Source organism: Pseudonaja textilis, chromosome 2 (genome assembly GCF_049901715.1).
Source record: "Pseudonaja textilis isolate UNSWEBS1 chromosome 2, rPseTex1.2, whole genome shotgun sequence".
NCBI classification, from domain to species: Eukaryota; Metazoa; Chordata; class Lepidosauria; order Squamata; family Elapidae; genus Pseudonaja; species Pseudonaja textilis.
Genome location: NC_141991.1, coordinates 185,657,975 through 185,681,676, shown reverse-complemented (window position 1 = coordinate 185,681,676; position 23,702 = coordinate 185,657,975). Strand labels below are relative to the sequence as shown.

General features: G+C 35.9%; 1 long non-coding RNA gene across 1 annotated transcript in view; it reads left to right on the top strand.

Moving 5' to 3' along the window:
• The window catches only part of LOC148127280 (uncharacterized), a 28,941-nt gene that overhangs the window by 2,979 nt on the left and 2,260 nt on the right, over positions 1-23,702 (top strand). The gene's annotated exons all lie outside the window — the stretch shown is intronic.

Here is a 23,702-nt window from a genome sequence, read left to right as displayed (position 1 = left end):
AGGCTTACAATGAATTTGTCAGAAGTATTCCAGCCAGAACTACTTTAATGCACAAAATGCCTGCCTTGTTAACAGTACTGCTTTTTCTGTTAAATATATAACAGAGAAAAATATAAATGAACCCATGAGATGAATATAAATAATTCACAATATGCTCCTTTCCCTTTTAAATTTCTCCTTTCCGTTCTAATTTTTTTTTCCTGCTTGCATAGTTGTGTGTTTGCACAAACAAACGTAGAATCTATGTGTGGAGATATGGAAGTCAGGAGACAGCTGAGGTTATCTCTGATTTTGAAATATTGCTTAATAAATTCTTTCCACCCAATATGCCTGTTGAGGCAGAGCAATGTGGTTGCCAAAGAGGCATTCTAAGGCATGAAGTTTGCATAGAATGCCACACATATTTGTTGCCACAGAAATATTCAGAGTGCAATCAAGCACAATAGCTCTCAGCCCACCAGGAAACATGCTGCAGATGGGACTCAACATACTTTATGTAAGATTTGTTGGTCTTTAAAAATTTAACTTTTAGAATTTTTCCCTAAATATAAAAATAACATAATGCTGTAACCATATTCTCTCTTTTTTTAAGGCGGATATTTTGCATCTCTCACAAATCAACATAGTGTTTGTTAAAACTCAAGGTACAAAAGGCTAAAGAGGGCTGTTTGCAGCTTGTAGTCAAAAAAATCTAGATAGCGCTCAAGGCAAATCAAAGTTGCACTAGTTTTTTTTATATGTCATGGCTGTCATTTTGATCAGCAGATGGTTCACAAGCAGACCAGCAAGCAAGTGAGGGGCAGTCTGGGAATAGTTTTGCCAAGTGCAAAAGGGTGCACGAGTGGCACAATTGTGATGGGTGGCTGCTACCTGCTGGGAAAGGGTGCAAGTCAGAGGTGGTATTCAGCAGGTTCTGACCAGTCCTGGAGAACCAGTAGTGGAAATTTTGAGTAGTTCAGAGAACCAGCAAATGCCACCTCTGACTGGAGATTTTACAGTATCCTTCCCCTGTCACACCCATCAAGCCACGCCCACAGAACTGGTAGTAAAAAAAATTTGAATCCCACCACTGGTGCAAGTAACTAACCAAAGTGACTTGAAACCTTCCCTGCCAGATTCTTCATTGGCTTTGCTTGTAGGAAGCCAACAAGAAAGGTTGCAAATGGTGATCAAGTATCCATGGGACAATGCAACCATTGTAAATGCAAGCCAGTTGCCATTCCCCAGGACACAATCATGCAAATGTGCTGAGATGGCCAGAACTTTGAGGACTGTTTATAAGTCTCCTTTTTCAGCATAGTCATAATTTTTGCTACCTGTAGATGATATTTTGGAATATTCTGGGAAATTTTAAGGAAATCTTTTTGATATGAATATTGATAATAGAATTTCTTTCACCAGTAATGAGTACTTAAATGCTGCTTGTTTGCCTTTCCTTTCTTCTGCCAAGAAAAAAGGCTTATGGAGAAAGGGTATTTCAATCTGATTGATCTACTAAATACTAAATACCTTAGAGAATCCTATCATGAAATAGAACCAGAGAGTGACCTCTTATTTTGGGCTAGGAGTTTACAGTGACTTCTATTGCTTTGCTGGTAAAGATTTCTATCTAACTGTCTATCTGTTTATCTGTCTATGTCATATATCACTCTACTGGTATTGTTTATACCAGTGTTTCTCAGCCTGAGCAACATTAAGGTATGTGGACCTGCCAAGATTGAGAAATATTGGTTTATATCATAATACATTCACATGATGTATTTATTCTCCTTAATTCGCTGGCAAAGCAAAAGAAACTATGAAAAGAGAATGAAAGAATAGCAGAAAGCCTTTCTAGGTGGCAATATCTATCTAAATTTAGATGAACTTGGAAAATCTAACCAAGGTCAAATGGGAGACCACCAGAACATCTTGAGAACTATGGGTTAGACCTAGAAGTTGCACTTCTGAGAAGAAGGCATGCTGTTGGCAAGCCACTTCCATATCAGTGGCAAGAAATCTATATGTCCAAAGCCATGAATTCTTGAGACTCAAAGGAGACTTATCTTGATCTGGGAATCTGACAGATTCTGTTCCCTTATTCTTTGAATCTGTTTACTCCTTCATTGTGTCATCAAGGCCATTAGTACATTTGTTTCTGCTGTATTTAAGAAATGGTCTTGCAAAACAAAAAGCCATTGATAAAGTATCTTTCTGTTTGCCTGTTATTAAGTAATGATACTCATGGTTGCAAAAATAGTCTGCCAAGTCTACACTTGATATTGTTAATTGAACTCTATGAAACGTCAATACTGATTAATCAACTCAACATACTGGTAGAAGTTTCTGTCACTCCCATATACATCCTGAGACATCCAACTTTATTTCAGCCTGTAGATGCTACATGCTGCTGGATGTCCGTGCCTGGGATATTGCAAATCATGCACCAAACATACATCTGCCAATAGGAAGTGCTTATTAATAGATTGTGAAAAAGCATAATTACTATAGCCTTAGGGTAAAAAAATAATTAGGGCAAATAAGTTTTGATCAGGTAAGTTTCTGATCAAGTGGTTAGGGATACTGCACCTATTAAATATCTTCCTGGACAATCTATCCTAGTGCAGAGTTTACCCACTATATTAACTGCATTTAAGCAAGGTACAAGCATCTTAACTTGTAAAGCTACTTGGAATGCATTACATGACTGAACAAAATCATTAAAAAATATATAGATTATATAATTTATACTCCAATTTAAATCCAGAGCATAATTTGTACTCCAATTTCATGGGCTTTGGAAGTACAGGTAAAAATGAAAGCCATTTTTTAAAGGTCAACAGAAAACGAGAAGCAGAAGAATGTTTTATTATGATTACTGTTATTGTCTATGATCCTTTGCAACTGATGCTCTTACAATAATAAATGTTGAAAGCACCATGATTGGCAGATTGGACATTTTACATCTATTATTCTATTATTACCAGTCCAGAATAGGCACAGAAATAAAGTAGCTTCTTTTTCCATTTGTTCCAGTGGAAAGGAAACCTAGAAAAAGGTTTATGGATTAAAATAAAAGAAACAATGGAGAGAAGTCCTCCACCCCACTGAATTGTCAATGTGAATGTATGCTTACTTATCTGAAAGCAAGCTCCACTGAATTCATTCTTCCAAGTAAATGTTGTTGCAAATCTGTATTGTGTTACTATTTTATTTTTGTGGTGCATTTATATTTGGCCTTTTTTGCTCTTTGCTCAGAGCTCAATACTGAGTGCCTTGGAGTTTCCTTTCATTTTATTCTCCACACAGCAACTCCATAACATCAACTGGGAAATTGATGAGTAGAAAATTATCCACAAAATTTCCACAAGGTTAAATGTGAATTTGAACCATTATAACTCCCTCTAATATTTTAATCACTATACTACATTTGCTTTAAAATTTGGTTGAAATAATAGGTTTAGATAGGGAACATACCTGATAATGCCAAATATGCATTTTGGCTCAGAAGTAATCCATCCATCCATCCATCCATCCACCCACCCACCTTACTTACTTACTTATTTACTTACTTACTTACTTACTTACTTATCTATTTATTTATTTTCCACCTTTATTATTTTTTATAAATAAGTTAAGGTGGTAAACACATCTATTACTCCTTTCACCTCCTATTTTCCACACAGCAACAATTCTTTGAGGTGAGTTGGACTGAGAGAGAGTAACTAGCCCAAAGTTACCCAGCTAGCTTTGAACTAAACATTTTGTAGTATTTGCTGTGTCAGGAAAAATGCACTGTTTGCAGGAATAAACAGAAAATACCTTTTTATAAAATAATATCTGAAGGTGGTTATAGATAAAATAATTCACTCAAAGAGCCTGCTTTATTAAGTCTGAGTTCCTAAATGACTCAACTTTCCTTTCAATTAGAAGGCTTAGTAACCTCTTCAGAACTGACCTCCTTCTCTCTGACTGTAGAAGATGTCCGACTCATTTCAGCACATGTGAATAAAATTCCCATCTCTGATATATCTGCTGTCATAGAATTTTATGAAATTCATTTTCTTCCTCCCATTTAACAGAGAACAGACTTGTGACCTCAGTGAAGCAATAACATCTCCTACTCCATTAATCAAACAAGAGCACTTCATAAGTTTTCAATCTTTTCTGCTGGTCGTGTCATCAGAATGTTTTAATAACTTTGTCTCTCTGTAACAATTTTTACGTTTGGCTTGCCACTGGCATATGTCTTTGGAAGCTTCTGGTTGAAAGTGTAGATGGAGCAGAAAATAGCCATCAATTATATATCAGAATTTGTAAGACAATGCATGTGGACAGCCAAAATAGAATTCCAACAGAGATTTCAAGAATTATTAACAATTATAAATTTTTTATGTTATGGATCCCATATTACACTCTTTTTATAGTTATATTATAATCACTATTTTCCCAGGATGGTTCCTAATTCCCAATTAGCACCATTGGGAACTTTAAGTATGTTGTTCAGCAAATGAAACTCAATTGTCTTTTCCATTAACTTTCCTGAATTAAATTGCAGCCACTATCTCAATATCAGAGTTTGGGAGCTATTTGATGCTGATGTTCACCTGATATTTCTTTTTAATCTCATTTCCCCTGTTAATATGGTTTTTTTTTCCTTTAAATTATTTCTTGTTTATCTAATACAGGGATATCAAACTTGCAGCCCGCAGGCCGGAGGGTTCATGCAAAGGGGGAGAAATTGCAATACGTTGCATGACAACGCTGTGATGACGCGAGTTTGACATCCCTGATCTAAAAGATTCAATATTTAACTTATTTAATCTTCATCTAAGATAATGGTCCCCTATCTTACTATTTTGAATTATTATTTGTATTATTCATTTTTTTAAATATATAGAGTCTATCATATAAGGTAGTTCCAGATGTCACAAAACGGGCAAAAAGTTGTGTAAAACAATGTTACAAATGAGGTAACAAGTGGAATGACTTGCCTGCAGAAGTTGTTGCTGTTCCATCCCTAGAGATTTTTAAAAAGAAATTGAACAGCTATTTGTGTGGTATGGCATAGAGTCTCCTGCTTGAGCAGCAGGTTGGACTAGAAGACCTCTGAGTTCCCTTCTAATGCTGTTATTCTGTTATTAACACAACTGTATTGATACAAGCATCTCAGCAGTGTCATTGTATGATATCAAAATGCTGAAATGATTACAACATTTTCAGCACATAGCTAAACCATAATGTATCTCAGAGAAGAGTGTTTTTCAGAATGGCATTACAGTAGAAAAGGATATTTTATTGGTCGAGGGCAAATAAATATTCACAGGATGTGACCAAGCCAAGAGAGTCTATTATGATAACTGTTCACATTTAAATTCATCTGAACAATTTGTTTGTTTGCTGTATCAGTGCTATACCAAGTTGTTTAAGCAGTCGTTAGGTAGTTGTTGCAAACTTAAAACCATGATTGTATCTTGATGAATGACTAGCGCTGATGTATTAGCATATAAAAAAAAATACAGGACTATTGTTGGTCACGAAGGCAGCCAAATATTTAGACTGGATTTGACATTGTTATCCATCTATGGAATCCCAAGAACCTGAAATAGACAAATGTTGCTGTTTAATATTATTAAAGGTAACATCACAGGATTTAAACTGTTCCATGTAAAGCTGCTTTTTGCAATTGACTGGTTATGATTTGTATTTTTGATTTTTGATTATTGTTGTTGTTGTTGTTGTTAATCTTTGGTGTGATTCACAGCCTTTGGGGCTGGTTGGTAACTCAACACTCGAGTCCTAACCAAGGACCTAGGAACTGTTAAGGTAGCGTTGGAGGATATAAGCTTTTCCAAGTAGGGTGGTTTTTTGTAGAATCAGGGTATTCAAGTCTGATAAATTCAGAATTTCCAAATAGCGAGGTAGCCCTTTAGGTATTGCTCCATGGGCTCCAATTATAATTGGGATAACACACAATTTTTTTTTTCCAAAGTTGCTCAGCTTCAATATGTAAGTTCCAGTACTTTGTGATTTTTTTCTTGCTGCTTGTCTTCAGTTCATGCATCACCAGGTATTGCAATGCCAATGAACAAACCCTTTTTCTTTTCAACTATTGTTATGTCAGGTGTGTTGTGGGCCAAGTGCCTGCAGTCTGAATTCTGAAGTCCCACAAGATCTTGACTTTTTCATTCTCCTTAACCTTCTCAACCTGTTGTTCCCAGTAGTTGTTACTATACTCAGATCCAAACTTTTGGCACAGTTTCCAGTGAATGATTTTAGCAACTTGGTTATGGTGTTGTAGGTAGTCAGTTTGTACAATTTTGCTGCACTCACTGATTAAATGGTCAACTGTTTCATCTTTCTCATTACAGAGGCAGCATTTGCTGTTGATGGCGACATGCTGAATCTTTGTCTTCATGAAATTTGTGGCTAAGGTTTGTTCTTGAGCAGCCAAAATAAAGCCTTCAGTTTCTTTTTTCAGTATTCCTGATTTTAACCAGTTCCAAGTAAGCTTTTGGTCAGCTTTACCTTCAATACTTTCCAGGTATTGACCATGCATAGCTTTGCTTTTCCAATTTTCAGTTCGCTTCTCAGTTACAACTACTATTACTACTACTACTACTACTACTACTATATACACAATAATGTGAAATCACAGCTGCCAATTCTTTAGCTGGTGTTGACTTTCATATGCATTGAGTTCTTTCTAAAAACTAAGGTTGTTGTATGATACCAGCATAATATTATTTAAATTTAAATCCCAGTGGCTCTTCTTTGTGTGGTCCTGTTTGCTGGAAACAAACTGCTTTTATAATGGAAGATTATTTTTTTGAAGAAAGCATGTAAATTGACAATTACTTTATAGATCTAGTATTGACTCTAAATGTCAATAAAATGAATAGCATCAATAAGAGATAATTATAAATTTTCATTTTGAACTACTTCTTATAATAATGTATATGCACTTGTTTTTACACACTATCCAGAATCAACCTTTCTCTTCATTTCAATTTATAATGTCATTCTTGATTAACTTCTTTAATTGGATACACTTTCAGCCTATGTTTAGAGGATATAATTACATATCCTTTATTAATACATACACTTGTCCCAATAGGGTTCTTATCCTATGTACTTCATGTATAATTAGTATTAGTGATTGTACCATGGAGACAATTTTCCAAAAAAGACTAAATTTATCAGTGCAACTTTGAGATGGCAAGAGAACTAGAAAATATACTTTACGGAACAAACTTCAGAAGTGCGATATTGTTACTTCAATTATTAAATCCAGGATAAGTTGCAAATATTCTCTATCTAGAAAAATATTTTTGGTGTAAAGCACTAATGGGAATTAACTCTATTTTTGTTATGGTCAAATTATTGCATTAACTGTATTCTCCATTTGATTGTATCATCCTTAATTCTCTTCATCTATTGAAAAAAATTGAAGGAAAAATGAGGAGGATCTAAAAAGACTAATAAAGATGGTGAGTCACTGAACATCTTTGAATGTTACAACTGCAAAGGCAAAAAGAGAACTATGATATATAAATAATAGAATTTTGATAAGCATAGAATGAGGTTCAAATTGTCCATTAATTTGGGATGACATATGGTAGATTTCTAAAGAACGTGGTTAAGTGTGAAAAACAAAGAAAAAAAGTTCATCTTCCTGTTCCCTTTCAATCAAAGGAAGGAAGGAAGGAAGGAAGGAAGGAAGGAAGGAAGGAAGGAAGGAAGGAAGGAAGGAAGGAAGGAAGGAAGGAAATCTTCATGCTGAGATCAACAAACTGAAAATAACCAATCAAATATATGAGAAAAGGAAGTGAAGGAAGGGTCAAGAAAATAGACCAAACTGAATATAATTCAATAAAATAGGCTGGTATTATTGAAAATTCAAAATGTTTATTGAAAGCATTCTAAATTTAACATTCAACTTTTAAGGTTTATTATATCAAATGAATTAAATAAAGAAAAATTATATCTATAATAGTATTAAAAATGTACTGTTCTGACAACATTCATAATAAAGTGCAGGGGAAAAAAAGGGCCTTGAAATTAAATTAAAAACAGAAAAATGTTTTAAAATCATACTGGTTGAAAACCTTCTATCTCTTTGCTGAAAAATTCTTCATTCAACTGTGCAGTTGTTGATGTCTTGATAGATTCAAAATAACAGGGATATATAGCCAAGAAGAACATATATGCTTTGGTCTATTCCAAGATCTTTATAAATTACGAAAGTCTGAAATATGAAAACAGTAAGACAAGTCCAAACCTCATAAGCAGATATTCCAGCTAGAATAAAATTTCATATTACTTAAAGTAACCCTGCACTAATTTATTTGGACAGTAAATTCAAGTGTTCTAAAGGAATGCAGATATGACCTTGGGAAAAGTATGGAGATTGAAGCAAGTATGAGAAAGAAACTGAAAATAACTCTGCTGTAATTTTGTCCCTTACAAGATGGGACAGTCTTTTTTAATTTTGTTATTAAGCCCTATACAAAAAAAAGTTAGCATTTCTGGAACCTTGCCCAGTCTGTTTCTTGGCATGACCCATTCCAAAGGATTAATATCAAGCTTGAAAGTGTTTCTCTGCCAATCTTATACGTAATAAAAAAAATCAAGATGTGGTTATTTTGAGTTTCTTTCACATGCTTGCTGCAATCTTCGGACAATCTTCACTAAGTCCCTCCCTAATGATTTGTTCCTTTTCCACCTTAAAAGTCCTTTCATATTTTCTCCAAAGTCAACTCTAAATTCCATTATAAGCACATATTTCAAAGATCATGAAAATAACATGTCAAACTACCAAGAGTCAATGCTGGCTGTGGCAGGATATACATGTAATAAGTAAATAAATACATTCTTATTTTTAAAAAGATGAACTTGCTTAAGAAACACATTTTAGTTCCTCCGTCACTTCCAAAAACAATAATAGCTTCTGGTGAAAAAAGACGGAATAACAAAAGTGGAGAGTAATAAGCTACCATAAGCTACCATTTATTTCTGGGGGAAATAAATTCTTTAAAAAAATTATGTTAAAGATTTTTACATTATTTCTTTAGAATTGACTTTATCCTTGGAAATAATATTGTGAGAAATCCAATTTCCTCAAAACAGACCAGTGTTGAAAGCCAAATACCATCAATAAATAGGAAATATTGAAAGTTAATTTCACCTCTCCTGACAGGTAATTATAATATGTATAATAAAAATACCACAACATGTCATTGCTATGAGAAATTATTAAACGTCCTGGAAATTCATTTTAAAATGTCATGAAGTAAAGATTTGTCAAAATGTAAATCAACCATGGACTTAAACTCATCTTAATCAATATTTTAAGGAATTCTGGACTATCTTTCTCAATCATATTTCATGTTCCTTAAAATGGGATTATTTCAAGTTTGCCCATTGTGGAAAATTCCTGGGAACTCTTTATTTCAGAATAAATAAGCACAGAACCTAAACCTCCAACTCCTGTAAAAATTTCTCATATGGACCAATCACATCAACTCCTATTCATTCTAATTATAGAATAATCAGACAGGATACCAAACTTATTTATTCATTAGCTATGATTAAGCATAGAAATTTATGGTCTATTTATAAACTATAACATCTGTGTACAATAAAAAATCTATGCTGAGGGTCCCTGCTATAATTCTGTCAATGTTTTCAAATTTCTATCTGTACACATAAGCTTTCTAAAACCAATTTAAATTTATATATTAACTTGACATAAATTTAATATTGGAGAAAAAATCATTATTTAGTCTTAAATGAATAGGTTTAAATAGATTTTCTCCATTCTCCAAATTTGAAATCCATTATTGATAATGCAAAGCAGAAGCATCCATTCGTTCTGGTCTCAAATCTGGGCTTACATTTATGAGAAAATAAAAAGATAGGTTCAAAGTTAAGGATAAAATGTTATTGATCATTTTGTTCACAGCATTTTGATTTTTTCATTAAAATAAAGGCAAGGGAACAGAAATGTAGAAAACAAAATTAGATGGCTCCATTGTTGAGGTAGCCATTTTTATCCACTTTTTGCGTAATGGTTTATATATTTATTTTTATACTATTTTCTAAATGTAGATTTTTACATTTTTTATATATGCCATTTTTATATTTGTATTTTTATCCATTTTTTCCAATTGTTGTGTGTTGCCCAACAGTCACTTTTTGTAAGAGGGGATCTACACAAATTTAATTAACATATAAAAATGTCCAATGGAGTATATAGGTAAACCAAATTTTGTTCATTTCAAATCAATAGTTCTCATTTAATGAGGGGTCTGAGAAACTTCCCCATGTTTTTGAGCCTCAAAGTGACTTGCTTGTTGTTGTTTGGGTCTTATTAAATTAAAATATGAATGAAATTAGTTTGGCCAGCCTTTTTGTGGCTAAGGAAGAGCCAAAAACAATTTTGGATTGGACAGTACTTGGAATCATTATTTAATCATTTTCAGGATAAAAAAGGGAAAAAATCTAGTTCTCTTCTGAAATGAGACATATTACTGGCTTTTAAGTGAATGCGAATTAAGTCATCAGTGCTGACAGCTCTTGTTTTAAGTAATTTGAATTTAACATTGCATGCTCGTGATAATATCAAAACAAGAAAACTCCAAAATAAAATGTCTACTTTATTTTGAATTGGAGGAACTGTAAAAGTTAGCATCAATGAGAAACGATGCATCATTCTGTATTTCATAGCCCTGAAGGTTTCATATCAGTTTTAACACTGTATAAAATTCTGCACATTAAGCCTGTAGGTTTAACGCAATTATATTATAAGAGGATTTTTGCCTTCCATCAAAGTTTTACAAAACACTGCATATGATTCGAATCTGAAACACATATATTAAAGTTCTGGATTGGATCTGCCTTTCTAAATACTTTTAATTTTTATTTGGTTGGTACAGAATGCAATGAACATTGTCATTCACCAAGTCATTTCTTTATCGATCCAGTCTATAGAAGTATTGTGTTTATATATTTGAAAAGATGGACACTTTCATAAGAGACAATTTTCACTCAGGGCTGGCCATTGCTATTAGTCTAAACTGGTTTGAAACATACCATTAATTGTCTTTATTTCTGCTAGATTCAGTTTGCTAAGAACAGGTAGGAAAAATCATGAATTAATCAAGACGCCCTGTAACTGACCAATAGGAGAATTCAAACGTGTGTGTGTGTGTGTGTGTGTGTGTGTGTGTGTGTGTGTGTGTGTGTGTGAAATCCATATTTTCCCCCTTTCCTGAAAAAAACCCCCAAATCTGTTCAGTAAGCCATTTGCTTAACCTTCTCTCCTTTCAGCTTTCTACCTATATCAATGACTTTTCCCCACTTTGATTTATTATTTAAAAAATTGAGGGGGAAAATAAATGGCTACCAGAAAAAGAGAAACATAGCAGATAATAAATAATAAAATATCAGTAAATGAACAGGACATTTACAATGTTTATTGCTGTTCAGATTGTAATGACTTAATTGTATAAAACTATGTTCATTGTATCATTAAAAAAAACTAGAAATCTTTATAAAAGTCTGGATATTATTAACATCACCACTATTTAGTTCATGAAGATGATGGAATTTGCTGAGATGTCTAAACTGTCTTCCTTGATTAGACAATTTTTATTGTCATTGGTGCCTGGAAACTTCTTATAGATTTTTTTTGTATGAAACAGGAAAAAATGAATTTATGACTGTTTTGATTAGAAAAAAACAGATAAGAGAAACAAGACAGTTTTGTAACCACAGAGGTAATTTTGCATTTATATTTGTAATTATATATGCTATGAAGGAAGTCAAAAGCAACTTCTTTTTATTTCTATCTTTTCTTCATGAACTTTTGGTTTTGTCTTTGTTCTTTTTACTTTATATTAGTTCTTGTTAGCGTATAGCTTCTATTTAATGTTCTTAATAATTTATACACACAGTGAATTACATGCAAGTAAATGCATTGGTGCTAAAATTTTGGTTTGCAGCTACCAAACTGGGACTGACACAAAACCTTTAGTTTTGTGCTTATACTAAGGATCTTATGACACCCTGTGCATGTTATAATCACACATACTTCCTCTCATAATCAAAACCAGAATCTTTTGAAAAATAAAAGTTATTGCAAATTTATATGAAAATATACACTATGGGTTTACATTGCCTTAAAGTTTTTGTATATATAATAGAGTTATGAAACCTTTTTTAAATTTGACATAGCCACTTTCATTAATGGGGTTTCTGAAATAGCATTTTAAAAATTCCTTTTGGTTTCTCTTCTATTGAAAATATGATTCCATTTCTACATAACTTTGCTAAGAGAAAATTATGGTTTTAGAATGTACGCATCCTGTTTGCATTCTTTTGCTTTGTCCGTAGCATTTCTGTTCGGTACAGAATATGCCTTGGGTTCTATTCCCCCCGCCCAGCTGCAATAATTTTTAAAAAATGTTATAAACAAGCACCAGGTCTTGATGATATTCTACTATGTGAGAACAGAAAGAAATCAGCTTTTCAACATATATAAAGGTAAAAGAAGGCATTTTTGTAAAATATTTGACGTGCAAACTTAGCAAGTCCCGCTGTAAAAACGTACAGAATTAAAGCCATATTCTTTTTTGGTAGGAAGCTAAAGTGAAAGCACAGAAATGGGGAGAAAACTTTTATATTGCCTTATACATTGTCTCAATGAGTATAAAATCAGACTCTGTGAAGTTTCTTTCTTTTGTCTAGTATTTTGAGTAATGCACAATTGGACGTTTGTTATGGTTATAAGAAAGAAAGGATAAGAAATGTTTTCCCATTTCCCTAATGTTAATATTTTTCATGACTATTTATTCACATCTATATGTGGAAGCATAGATGAATAGAAGAGGAGGTACAAAATGAAATGGTTAAACCTCTTTGGAGCAACCACTTCTGACAAAAGGAGGAAAACTGAACTACAGAGCAAAGTGTTCACTGAGGCAGTCATCTTTCTTTTTTTAATTCTTCTTCAGACATTATGCTCTGTTGCAGTTGCTGGCATCTATTTTTTTTAATGTAACACATTTATGTAGCCACCAATCTTATAACCAGCTCTGGGTGCCATTTGCATTCTAAGGGTCATAAAGCTGCCAGGGAATTCTGGGAGTTGAAATCCGTACATCTTAAAGTTGCTGAGATCTAGAGATACTGGCCTAGAGGACTGGAACTTCATTGCCACTTCAAGATATTTTCTTTTGTTGCTTCTTTTTGTTTTTCTTTCTTTTAAATACAGCCTCCTAACTTAAACTCTTCCCCTCAAATATATAAAATGTATTTCTTCAAAAGAAAACTGGGCTCCATATGCAAAATTATTCCTTTCATCATCACTGCCCCATGACAAAAAAAGGAAACCAAATATTTTATCTACAAACACAGAAAGCAATGGTGGGATTCAAAAAAATTTACTACTGGTTCTCTGGGCGTGGCTTGGTGGGCATGACAGGGGAAGGATACTGTAAAATGTCCATTTCCACCCCACTCCTGGGGGAAGGTTACTGCAAAATGTCCATTCCCACCCCATTCCAAGGGAAGGATATTGCAAAATCCCATTCCTTCCCCAACCCATTAACCTGCTTTCCAGCTCCGTTCTCCTGTGCAGGGCAACAAAAGAAGACCCATCCAACCGCTGGGACTCAGGAGGCAGAGAATAAATGAGGGCAGGGTCAGTCAGAGGTGGTATTTGACAGTTTTCCAAACTATTCAAAATTTCCACCAGCAGTTCTCCAGAACTCGTCAGAATCTGCTGAATACCACTTCTGATACAAAGAGATATGCAGGCTAAGGATAACATTTCAGGCACCCCCTTAAAAATCAGTTGTGACCTGGGGAAGTCACTCTGTTTCTGTTGTAGTTAATATAAGTATATTATATTTAATTAATATGTAATTCCCTTGAAAGTAATGTGGAAAGGAAAAAAGTATTTGTCAAGGCTCAGATGAAATCACAACCAAAATAATTAGGATATTCATTCTCTTTCTGACATATTTTCAAAAAAACATGAGGGGACAAGAGAGATATGTGAAATCAAACTATATGAAAATAGCCTTTGGATTATTTAGCTACAGTTGCCAAAAGCTATCCATAATACGTTTGTTACCTTTTAAGATGTCATAAGGCTTCGGTTTGAACAGATAAATGCAGTTAATCGTCCTGTAACAATAATCCACCATAGACTACTAAAGTACATTGTCCATTCTTTTGCTAGATTCCTTATTAGGTATTGCTTTGACAATAACACACAGCAAAGTTCATATGGTGCTCATATCCTATATTGGAAACATTTCCTAGCACCTCAGAAGGGAATAGAAACATTCTACCACCAAAGAGATTCTGTCTTTAAATAAATTTAATGTGTGTTCTCTGTTATTATGCATAGATAACACACACACACACAAACTTTAGTGAAGAATTAGGAAATAGGTCCCTACACAAGAAATATAATAATGAGAGTTAAAGATGCGATGATTAAGGTTACAAAGGTTTGGTTGGATTAGAGCTTTATATATCAATCACCTTCTAATGCAACATACATACAAAGAGAGATAGAGAGGTAGATGATCCATTCAGAATATCTAGTGCAAAGCATATTGATCAGAGGTAGTATTAAGCAGGTTCTGACCAGTTCTGGAGAACCGGTAGCGGAAATTTTGAGTAGTTCGGAGAACCAGCAAATATCACCTCTGACTGGAGATTTTACAGTGTCCTTCACCTGCCACGCCCACCAAGCCACGCCCACAGAACAGATAGTAAAAAATGTTGAATCCCACCACTGATATTGATGACTGATAATTATGCAACTGACTATTCAATCACTAGCTAGGTTCACGTTGTGTTAAACTAATTGTACAAAATGTGCTAGTCTTATTTGCATGGACGTGCCAAAATATGACCTACTATTCTTCCCTAACCACATTACAAATTAAGCAAGTTAAATGCTACCTTATGATAAAAGTCAGTGGCATCTCTTGAAAAGGTGGGGGGAAATAATAAAGTCACTGTAGTACAATGTAAACATTTTAAGAAAACCAGGTTGTGTAAAATAAATGGACCCTAGGCCCTTATACATTCTTAATTGAGTGCAAAATGCATAATTCCCTTCAAAGAATAATGCAAAACGATTCAAGAAAAGGACAAAACTGAGGTTTCATTTGTCCAAACATTAATTTTTTAGCTAAAGGGCCTTTGATGCTATTATTTAAAAGTTTCTTCACAAGCAGCACACAATATTTGGTATGTACTGTATATACTGTACAGTAGAAACTAGGTCTTTTAAGACTGTAAGGTTGGTCATGGAAAAGCAACTTCATCCTCATCATTACTATAGATGATTCTATTTATTTAATGTTCAAAATGAACAAAATTCTTTTTAAAAATAATTTTATAGATGGTTTTTTTGCAGAATAAAAACAAGAATATTTTTAAAATAAAGAATAAAAAATGATAATAAGAAAGGAGACAGAAAAAAAGGGGGGGAGAAGATATAAAGGACCAGCTTCCGATCTTCTTTACCGAAGTTGTAATGCATAAAACATATAAAATTCAGAGTTTGATGACAAGTCTTCTGCATCAGAAGTTTCATTTAATAGGACCTGGCTATGTTACCTTTTTAAAAGTAACTATATTATTTCCTTTCTTATTAGTATGCTTGGTAAGCAGTTCATCTGTAGAAAACCTATTCCATTAGCAGCTTCATTATTATATTACTGGTCCTCGTACTTTGCTGATACATAGTGTTGGAAGCTTCATTGTCTGGAGCTTTTAACCACTTGCATCCATCCACAGACAAAAATACACCCTGGCAAATTGCTTAGTATTTCAAATGCTTTCCGGTGCCATGAAATAAAATCAGATGAATTATGGCAGCACTAGAGCAGTGATCACAAATGATAGCATTGAAAGGGAACACACATCCCATTTGCTGACAAAGATATGGATTAAACACTGAATATGGAGCGCCTCATAGTCTTTTAGAACTCTGTCATTCAGCCAAAAACGTTTACCTTGAAGCAATGTTAAAAGAAATAACATTAGACAAAGCCTATTCTTACTCCTATTTCTGCTTGATAATAGGATTCAGTGGCAAAAAGAAATAGAATTATTTCTCATTCTAACATCATGTAAGGACACGGAAAAACCAAAGTAGGTTTTTTTTTCAGGGAAACTGTAGTAATTCTAAATATGATAAATTCTTCGAAAAGCCACATGTCTAGAGCTTGTCTCAAGATCTGATAAAGCTTTCCCATATATCCAGTCAAAACAGATTGGAAATATAATCATTAAATTGTTACACCAACCAGTCTTAAGTCATCATCGATTCCACCCTTAAACCAAAAGAGGGCGGATCAAAGCAAGGGAACCACAGTTGATAAATAAGATATTGAAAAGTATTTCCTTATATGAAGAAGAGAAGCAGACATTTACCTACCTCCCAAGCCTTGGTCGTTTGAAAAAGGCCTCTGAAAAGTTGCACATTACTGTATGTCTGACCATCAAATGCGGAAAGAAACCACACAGGTGGTTTCTTTTAAACAGTATTCAGAGGGAATGACCTTCAAGGACCTGGGGAATAGCAGCTACCAAGGTTATGGTCAGATAAAAGAGAGCACAGCTTGCCTTCAGAAGTTGTAGGTGCTTCATCACTGAGGCTTTAAAGAAAAGATTGGACAGCCACTTGTCTGAAATAGTATAGGGACCTGCTTGAGCAGGGGTTTGGACTAGAAGGCCTCTTAGGTCCCTTCCAGCTCTGTTCTTATTGATTGCCTTTTGCAGTCAAATCCCTTTGATGGATGCAGTTTGGAGATGGTGGCATTAGCTCAAAGTACTATACATTTACAGCAAATTTAATATCTCAAATTCTGTAGATCTGAATGCCTGGGAAAGAGACATTAACAGACTCAAGACTACCTTACATCCTATTGCACTATTCAAATGTTAAATATATGGCAGTTGCACTTAGCTTTATATTTTTCCCTGGGGGTTTAGCTTTTGCAGCCCACCGACAGCAAAGCTTTACAGAACTACAAATAAGCTTTAGGAAGGAAACGTGACACAGAACAACCCCACGGATCGTGCTGTTGAAGACTGAATGTGATTAGTGCTCACTGAATATGGCTGCCAGAGGTGAAATGTGGATTCAATAAAGTATTCTGGAGGAAGGCAGCCACACCATAAATCGTATTGCAATACTGGTTTCCAGGTCCCAGGTGTCCCTGCCTTTTTAGGAGTAGGATCTCTCTCTACCTGTCTTTTCTTCCTCCCCCGAATAGGTGCCATTTTAGCAGAGGATAAAAAGCAGGCAGAGAAGCCTTTTGGCTGCAGCTCATTTGAGTGGCTGAGGGGAATGTAAATTCTTGGCATTACGGATGCTTCCCTTCTGTTTTATCAGGAAACAGCACACTACAATGCCTGAACTGGTGACATGGCACGGGAAAGAGCCCGGACTGGTTGGGGGGAGAGATTCTTTTCCCAGGCCCTGGGCTGAAGGAGGTGGATGTATCCAAATAATGGTTTGATGGTGGGGGATGATGGGAGCCCATTAAGAAGCAGATGCTCTCTGCCTCCGAAGCAAAGCTGTTATAATAATCAGCAGACCACATTCTGTTAGGCAGTCCGCAGCTCTGGGGGAGGAGAGGGGTGGTGGAGACACAAGGATTTCAGTCCAAGGGGATAAATGCAATTGATTGTCAGATTGGGTTTGTTGCAGTGGTCTATCCGACGAGAAATATTCTCCACGTTTAAAGTACACCATTGTTTCAACCTTAATGAAGGCCACAGGATTTTAACAAACAAACTTCTGTTCTTGTTCTTTTCTTCCTTCCACCCCAACCCACACCTCCCCCCCCCCCCCAAACCCAGCCACATTCAGTTCCTCTAGCACCTGCTTCCAGTTTTGGCTTCTTGGCAATGGAACTTAGAGAGACATCAGCTGGCAGGAGTGAGCAGCTAAATGCTTCCCCGCAATGCAGCTTTGAAAGTGCCAAGCATTTATCCGCTGGCACCTCCAGCTCCACACAAGGACTTTTTCCCCGATCGCTCACATTTGCCTTCGAAAATGATAGTAAATTGCTCAAATTGTGGCTTAGCCTAAGACACGGTCATTTCTGCTCCCGGGAATCGTGGTGTTCTGGGGCTTGGCATTCTTTTATTATTCAAATGGCAGTACCAAGGCCCATAAAATGATAAAGGCCATTTCTCCCTGGTAGCTTGGGAGCTTCACGTTTTCTCAGCAGATGGCAGGCCAAGTGAAGCCTTCTGCATTAAAGGGGCTTCTTTTCTGTTTAGACTCTTTAGAAGCTGGGCACTCTTAGAATAGCAAAGGCAAATGTCGTGCCATTCAAAAGGACTGTTCAGAAAGTTGATGAGGCGCTTTTTAAACCTGTATTTTCATAACTCATTTAAATTCCCAAGCACCAACATGAAGGGCTAAACTGCAGGATAAAATGGAAGAAGAAAGGTAACGGATGATTTTTTTAAAAAGCATCAGTTTGGGTGATGAGATTAATTGATATAAGTATAGTGGCAATAAGTATTTAAAGACACACACACACACACACCCCTATAGGACTGGAGGTTTATATGGTCCTGACACTTTAAGGATTTCATAAAATTGTAAAAAAATAGCTTTTCCTGCAAGGCCTGGAGTAAGTGTTTTGGTCCCTGGTAACTTATTCCTGATTGTTATGGTTTTCTTTAGTTGATTACTGTCTCAGATCAATGGTTTGTTTATGTGTCTGTTCTGTCATTTTTATTACTAGTATGCTTGTTTTAATCTCATCATGTAGGTCACCTAGAGTTACCTTGGTGATTGAGATGGCATGCAAACGAGTCAGGAAATAAATTAAGGCCATTTCAACAGCCTTAGCTAAGTCAGTATTATTATTACCAATTACAATATTGTGCACAGCTGGTTAAGAAAACAGCTTAGTCGAGTTGCTTGGTGACTTCCTGGCAGAAGTGAGATTTAAATAGGATAACTCCCAATTTCCAATGCAATCTTTTAGACATTAGCTTATTCCAGAAACAAGGTGTGAAATTGGTAAGCATCTTCTAATACGAAGGGAACAAAATGAATGTTGAGAGTTAAGAATAATCAATAATAACAACATGAATAAATAAAGGCTCCTGGGTTACCCAAATAAATAATGCTTGTTCAATTGGATGCATTTTTAATAGAAGTTTCTAGAGGTTGTTTAATTTCCATATGATAGGTTGAAATCAGCTCCCAATATGTTATAGGAAAATTCAATGATCCTTTTATACAGACGTTCCCCAATTTCATCTGTAAGATGAAGAAGTACAGGATAAATAGAAAGGTTGTGATTATTGGGAAGGAATTTGCCTGGCAATATTGAGCTTAGTTCTCAAAATCTTGGATCCATTTGGGGGCAGGTGATATTAGATCATGTCTGAATCCTATTACACTTAGTCAAAGGGCATAACATTATGACAAATCCGTAGAATAAGCAAGAACTGGCATTATATTACACTATGTGGTCCAAACATGTGAGTTCCACACAATATCTAGGCTACAGTGTTAATAATTTTCTCAGTTGAATGTAATTTTTCACTATTTTTTCAATGAACATATAGTTTCTGGCAAAAAAAAAAAATCCCCATGAAGCTCAAGGTCATGTGATCACAGGACTACAAATGGCTGTAAATGTCCAAGTATGCAAAATAGAATCAGTGACCATTGGAGAAGGCGCATGGCATTTGGACCTTCAAAGCCGGGTCATAAGTAAGTCTGGGGAGATTCACTGTAACTTGGAATAATCACTAAGTGACCAGTAGTAAGCCAAGGACTGTATCTGTAATCAATTTCTTCCCTCCTATTCTGTTGTCCTATAGCCTAATCCAGGGAGGTCAAACTCAATTTCATTGAGGGCTGCATCAGGGCTGTGGTTGATCTTAGGGAGGTGGAGGGGCATAGTTGACTGGGTAGATGTGGCCACATTGACATTATTCACTGGGCATAGCCAGCTTGATGCCACTTCCCAAACTGCTGGCATGTTTCTTCTTCACATTGGGTAGACCAGGCCGAAGCCATGATGGCCAATGTTTTCTCTTCATGTTGGGCAGACTGGGCTGAAGTGACGCGGGCCGGCCCCTTACATTTTCCAGGACAGCCCACGCGGGCCGGATCTGAACACATCATGTGCCAAATTCGGCCCACAGGCCTTCTGTTTGACATGCCTGGCCTAATCCAACACTACTTATATTAATTGAAGGAATTTAGCTGACCAATAAAGTCTGTATAATATTATATATTGGCTAATATATCCCACTAAAGACAATTGGGAAATATTATACAATATAAGTTATCTTTTTTGATGTTTAAAAGCTTTGGGGGGCACCTATGTGCTTTCAAAGTTTGAAAACATCCCAAAGTTCTACCATGATGGAAAGATTTGCTTAATTATAAAATAGCTGCCACAGTGATTATAACAACACAGAAAGCAAATAATCCTTAACTTAACAACAGCTCATTTAGTGACCATTCAAAGTTACAATGGCACTTTAAAAAACTGATTTATGACCATTTTTCACACTTACACATGTTGCAGCACCCCCCATGGTCACGTGATCAAAAATTGGATGCTTGGCAACTGGTTATATGATGTTTTGCTTTAATTTAGATTAAGAAGTTACTTTATTATATATTGTACCTATGCTGAAGAAAGTTGGAAGGCAATATCTCAGGGGTTGCCACAAAGAAGAGGGAGTCAAGCTGTTCTTCAAAGCACCTGAGGGCAGGACAAGAAGCAATGGGTGGAAACTAATCAAGGAGAGAAGCAACTTAGGACTAAGGAGAAATTTCCTGACAGTTGGAGCAATTAATCAATTGAACACCTTGCCTCCAGAAATTATGGGTGCTTCATCACTGGAAGCTTTTAAGAAGAGATTTGACAACCATTTCTCTGAAATGATATTGGGTTTCCTGCTTGAGCAGGGGGTTGGACTAGAAGACCTCCAAGATCCCTTCCAACTCTTGTTATTCTGTTCTGTTATTCATTCTTTATAGATTTTTGTCTTCCTTCCTTCCTTCCTTCCTTCCTTCCTTCCTTCCTTCCTTCCTTCCTTCCTTCCTTCCTTCCTTCCTTCCTTTCTTTCTTTCTTTCTTTCTTTCTTTTTTTTCCTTTTGTCACATTTTAACAAATAGTTGTCAAATCTTTTCTTGAAAATCTCCACTGATGAAGCACCCACAATTTCTGGAGGCAAGTCGTTCCACTATTGTTCCACTATCGTTCCACAAGTCATTCGTATCCACTATGTGACGCCATCATATGTTTGCACAATATCTCACCAGTAAAGTCACCCAGATTTGATTCTGAAGTGATGGCTGCTGTGGTGTCTTGCATTCATACTGAATTCATGTTAGTAGACCAGTGGCCTGAGTTCTGTAGCTCCCACCAAATGGAAGACCCCGTCCCCAAGGATTCAGACTGCACCTATGCTGGACATGTAGAAAGACCTTGAGAACAAAGCTTTTCCCTTTGAGCATTTGGTATGTAAGAATTGTGGAGTTTTTATTTTTCTATTCCTCAGTGACATACTATAAGACAAGTAATATATTAAAAACAATTTACAATCTAGACAGTTTAATTATTTTTATGCAAAATGTTTTTTTTACACAGTACACAATTAAATTTTAGAATTCGCTACCATGTTGGGTAGGTTCATGGACTTTGGATATTGGACCAGTTCATGGAAGTCAGTGGCTCCTTGACTTACAACAGGACATTTAACAACCTACTGCTGGCTGAAGAATTCTGAGAGTTGAAGTCCACGAGTCTTAAAGTCGCCAAGATTGGAGACCCCTGTCCTAGGGTCATTTGCAACCTTATCATCTGGCTCCTGAGAAGCAAAGTAAACATGAAAAGCTAGATTTGCTTAATGACCAGGATCAAAAAAAAAAAAGGTTGCAAAAACACGATGACTGCTTAGCTGTATTGCTTAGCAGCAGAAGTTCCAGTGCCAATTATGGTCATAATTCAAGGACTACTTTTATTAGCCTTGATGGCTGCAAGAAGGCCATCTGCTGGGACTCTAGAGGCCTTCCTTGTGCAACTGGTTGGCCACTATGGGAACAATCTGCTGGACTAGATTGGCCAGCGGCACAGTTTATGTTCCTTCTACTCAGAGGTAAGTGTGAAGAAGCAAAGAATCATTTTGGACTTTAGCCTACCTTCAATTTAGTCCTGATGCAGAGTTTTTATTTCTACTCCTCTCTGGTTCTATTCTTACTTGGGAACAAACTTTCTTTTGAGAAAATATGGACAGAGGGAAATAAGTATGAATGCTACAGCAAAATTACACTACAGACAAGACAAAAAAAGATCCTTCCCCCTTATTTGATAGTCCCCTCACTTCCCCCAGAAAGACATCATTGCCAAGTTTTATTTTTATTTATATAGCCCATCCTCAATTAAAATTATGCTGTATTTTTAAAGAAATGGGATAGAAAGGCAGTTTTCAACTGTGCACTCTGGTTAACATGGAAACAAACTATAAATTAAATCCATTTATTTGCAGTTTGTATTAGCTGAAAATGCTGCATAGCCTAGTACGCCCCTCTGTCCAACGGTAAAAAATAAATAAAAAGTTGTCTTGAAACAATGCACGTCTTCCTGAGCAACATATTGATTTCCACAAGTGCTCTGAAAAAAAAGAGGGATTTTTTTTTTTTGCACTTTAACCGCACGTGATATTTTACATTTTGGAGCCAGTCGCAAATAGCAGCCATTTGGAGAAATAAAAATTAACATAACAACTTTCAGAATAATACTGTACACTCAGATGAATAAATAGCCTTTTTTGAGAGGAAATCAGGATGTTATTGAGGAAGGATATTGGAGAACACTGAAATTTACAAGCATGCAGGAAACCAGGACAAAGTATGACAGACAATGAACATAAATCCTTCACTGTGCATCCCTTATGTGTGGAAACCAAATGCTATGAAGCACATCACACCTGCGAGACGGTAGAACCAAAATAAATCTGCAAATTCTTGAACGATACAAGACCACGCTTGTTTTCTGTTGCTCATTTTACAATCGCCATATTTCAAATTTCAACTGCTTTATGACAGTGTTGAAATAAGTCCATCTCTTCCCCCCACACCTCCTGCCGCCCCCCACTTCCTTCTGTAAAATCTGGTAAAAGAGTTTAAAAATTGAGTTTTTCCACAGATTGGTGGCTGAAAGTATGCACTTGTTCTTTCCATTTCATCTTTGCTTAATTAGAAAAGAATGGAAAAGGCAGGATGTTGTGAAGCTTATCAGGATCTTGAAGAAATAGAGCATGTCCAATGGGTCACAAGAGTTCTAAGAGATCCACATCTCCCAAAATACCCATGAGGCTTCAAGAGATCAGATTTTTAACTGGAGAAGTGACTTCTTGGCCCAAGAGCAGAGGTGGCATTCAGCAGGTTCTGACCAGTTCTGGAGAACCGGTAGCGGAAATTTTGAGTAGTTCGGTGAACTGGCAAATACCACCTCTGACTGACCCCGCTCCCATCTATTCTCTGCCTCCCAAGTCCCAGCTGATTGGCTGGGTCTTCTTTTGTTACCCTACACAGGAGAACGAAGATGGAAAGCAGGGGAGGGAACAGGGATTTTGCAGTAACCTTTCCCCAGAAGTAGGGAAGGAATGGGGATTTTACAGTATTTAACCCTGCC